The 3,722-nt window shown below is 39.7% G+C and overlaps 3 non-coding genes across 3 annotated transcripts; all 3 read left to right on the top strand.

Annotated features, from left to right (window-relative positions):
- The first annotated feature begins 2,066 nt into the window (after nucleotides 1–2,066).
- trnad-guc (transfer RNA aspartic acid (anticodon GUC)) lies at nucleotides 2,067–2,138 on the top strand. The gene has a single exon. It is a non-coding gene; the product is annotated as a tRNA-Asp (tRNA).
- A 514-nt stretch (nucleotides 2,139–2,652) lies between these two features.
- Nucleotides 2,653–2,725, top strand: trnav-aac (transfer RNA valine (anticodon AAC)). Its single transcript has one exon. It is a non-coding gene; the product is annotated as a tRNA-Val (tRNA).
- Nucleotides 2,726–3,369: 644 nt separating this feature from the next.
- trnav-cac (transfer RNA valine (anticodon CAC)) lies at nucleotides 3,370–3,442 on the top strand. The gene has a single exon. It is a non-coding gene; the product is annotated as a tRNA-Val (tRNA).
- Nucleotides 3,443–3,722: the final 280 nt, after the last annotated feature.

Genomic DNA, 3,722 nt, shown 5'->3' with positions numbered 1-3,722 from the left:
TAATTCAGATTAATAATTATAATAATAATAATATCTTTGTTTATATAGAACCTTCAAAAACAAGGTTTACAAAGTGCTGACAGACAGCGAAACATTAAAAACAATCGTTAGGATGAAACTAAACTAAGAAACAAAATGAAACAACAAGTGAACATCCAAAGAAACCAACAAAATGAATAAAATCAAGTGAAATAGGGAAACATAAAATAGTAAACGAATATAAGATAAAATATTAAAACCAAATAAAACATTAAAACGACAACATCACATGAAAGCCATTCTGTAAAAATGTGTCTTAAGAAGTGATTTAAGGGAATATTTCGGTATAATTGAACACGTGGACGCCGTCAGACTTCAGATTTATAGTCATGTTTACTTATTTAATCAAATATTTACTGAATGAAATCCTTATTTAGCAAATGATGTTGATTTAAAGATAGTTTTGCTCTTTACACATCCTGTAAGTCTGCTCTCTGTTTAAACGGCTGCATGTCCTGAACGCACCACGTCTTTAGGACTGACTGGTTTTCATGTTTTCCTAAAACTTCAAAGTTGTGAGTGATGCACGAGCCGCATTATAAGAGCAATAAACTGCCAGATTGTGCCGTTCAACAGCCACACTTTAATATCTGACAAACATGGTTTTATTTTCAATATAAACTGTATAATTATCCTAAATATCATGATGATGGACGTCCAGCAGTGTGTCTGTGTTTGCTTCTCTTTGCGTTTGTCTTCAGGGATAACGTGCATGCTGTTTGTTTGACTTAAATACTTTAATCAAGCCTGAACAATAATGTGTGTTTGTTTATTCTAGGAGCGACTGCAAAGGGACTTCCTTCAGAGACTACTGACTAAAGGTTCCCCGGTCTCACAAAGATCATAACATAGTGAAGCTCACACCATTTCATTTGAACAGTTAAGACACAAGCGTTGTGCTAAAAACAGCCGTTAAAGTACCATAAAAAAAAAAACCATCTAGGCAGAACTGAATTTAGTTTACTTTTTATTACACGAGTAATTCAGATCTGGGGTTAGGCCTTTATAGGTTTCCTTTATGTCCTTTAAATGTCCTCTGATTTCTATATGACTTATGTTTAATGATGAAATCTGCTTTTTTTCCATAGTAGGAACTCGAGGATGCAGATCTTGATTTGAAGGCATCGGGGTCGGGAGCAGTCGGCATCGCAGACTCGCTCTAGGGACGTGGTAGATATAGTTGGGCTCACCTCCACGCATAGCACTGGTTCTGGAACCAAACTCTGGAGAGGGGCTTTCCAGAGTGGCCCAGGCTGAGAGGACGCCAACTGGGGACTCCGTAGTTCTTCTGGGAGACTTCAACGCTGCACCAAGCGAAGGAGTTCAAGTATCTCGGGATCTTATTCATGAGTGAGGGTCAAATGGAACGGGAGATGAAGGAAGCTGAGCCGGAAGGCAAAGCTCAGCTCACCGGTCATGAGCTTACCGGTCCATCTCACCTATGGTCATGAGCTTTGGGTAGCGACCCTCACCTATGGTCATGAGCTTTGGGTAGCGACCCTCACCTATGGTCATGATCTTTGGGTAGCGACTCTCACCTATGGTCATGAGCTTTGGGTAGCGACCCTCACCTATGGTCATGAGCTTTAGGTAGCGACCCTCACCTATGGTCATGAGCTTTGGGTAGCGACCCTCACCTATGGTCATGAGCTTTGGGTAGCGACCCTCACCTATGGTCATGATCTTTGGGTAGCTTTCACCTATGGTCATGAGCTTTGGGTAGCGACCCTCACCTATGGTCATGAGCTTTGGGTAGCGACCCTCACCTATGGTCATGAGCTTTGGGTAGTGACCTAAAGAATGAGATCGTGGATACAAGTGGCCGAACTGGTAAGAGGCCCCGGGGTCGACCCAGAACACGCTGGAGAGATTATATATCTCTGGACTAAGTTATGTCCTCTGATTTCTATGTGACATATTGTATTAATTATGATATCATGTGTGTGATTTATTGTAAACAGCGCCCTTGTCCCATAGACCCCCATTGTATGGTTAAAAACAGTACTGCACAGCGAGTGTGTACGGCATCCTCGTTAGTATAGTGGACAGTATCTCCGCCTGTCACGCGGAAGACCGGGGTTCGATTCCCCGACGGGGAGTAACCTTTTTATGTTTTTTTTGGCTGACATTAGGGTTAACAGACAAAGGTTAACCTTAGGGTTAGGTTAAAGGTCATATTTTAACATTAGGGTTAAAGGTCATATTTTATTTTAGCTTTAGGGTTAAATATTTTAACTTTAGGGTTATATTTTAACATTAGGGTTAAAGGTCATATTTTAACTTTAGGGTTAAAGGTCATATTTTAACATTTAAGTGTGACAAATATGCAAAAAAATGAAGGAACCAGGAAGGGGTCAAATACTTTTCACAGCACTGTATATATGTAAATATATAAATATATATATATATATATATATAGATAGATAGATAGATATGTAGATGTTCACACAGTAAGTCTGAACTTCTCAACACGCCAGCAGAGAAACACGAAACTATTGATTCTCTTCTGTGTTCCTGAACGCATCATTCTAACAGTTTTCTGTGAGCTTCATTAACATGACGTCAGCAAGGATAACAAGGTGGATGTTTTTCCTCCGGTTCCTGAACGCAACAGTTTCCGTAGTGTAGTGGTTATCACGTTCGCCTAACACGCGAAAGGTCCCCGGTTCGAGACCGGGCGGAAACATGTTTTCTTTTCCACAAACATCAAGAAACTATAAAAACATAAACAAACTAATCAAAGGTTCTCTGGCCGACACGTTTAATTCATATTAATAATAATAATAATAATAATAATAATAATAATAATATCTTTGTTTATATAGAACCTTCAAAAACAAGGTTTACAAAGTGCTGACAGACAGCGAAACATTAAAAACAATCGTTAGGATGAAACTAAACTAAGAAACAAAATGAAACAACAAGTGAACATCCAAAGAAACCAACAAAATGAATAAAATCAAGTGAAATAGGTCAACATAAAATAGTAAACGAATACAAGATAAAATATTATATTTATATAGACCGGGCGGAAACATGTTTTCTTCTCTTCTTGCTTCAAGTCTTAATTATGGTAAAGTTTCATGTTTGTGTCCAGCACAGAATAACTGCTTTAAGACACAACGTTTAGAGTGAGAACGGGTTTCATGTCAAAATGAGTTTCATAACTAATCTGGAGATAAATGTGCTGGATTATTGCTTATTTAGAAAAACAAAAACAGCCAAGTGCCCCCCCCCTCCCCCCTCCAGTGTACTTTATTATGAAAACTGTGAACAAACGTTTAAATACACTGTTTTTTAAACGGTTCCTGAACGCGTCATCTGTACCAGGTTTCCGTAGTGTAGTGGTTATCACGTTCGCCTCACACGCGAAAGGTCCCCGGTTCGAAACCGGGCGGAAACACATCTTGGTTTTTTTTTAGTCCATATAGGTTTTGTTGAATGTCCATCTCACTGTTTTCTACTGATCACTGATTAAATTACATTTTGGTGGCACTAAAGACCTCAGCCTTAATATGGCTCCAGGAGGGGGCCCCGGTTTCCCTATTCTGGGCGAGATGCCACAACCTTGCATCGTCCAATTCATTGGGGTTTTGTGAATCGCTCTTAGTCTGACCCCTCCTCCTAGACCACTTTGCCTTGGGAGACCCTACCAGGAGCTATTGCCCCAACAACACAGCTCT

Source organism: Anoplopoma fimbria, unplaced genomic scaffold (genome assembly GCF_027596085.1).
Source record: "Anoplopoma fimbria isolate UVic2021 breed Golden Eagle Sablefish unplaced genomic scaffold, Afim_UVic_2022 Un_contig_11236_pilon_pilon, whole genome shotgun sequence".
Classification (NCBI taxonomy): domain Eukaryota; kingdom Metazoa; phylum Chordata; class Actinopteri; order Perciformes; family Anoplopomatidae; genus Anoplopoma; species Anoplopoma fimbria.
This window is presented reverse-complemented; position numbering and strand designations above follow the sequence as displayed.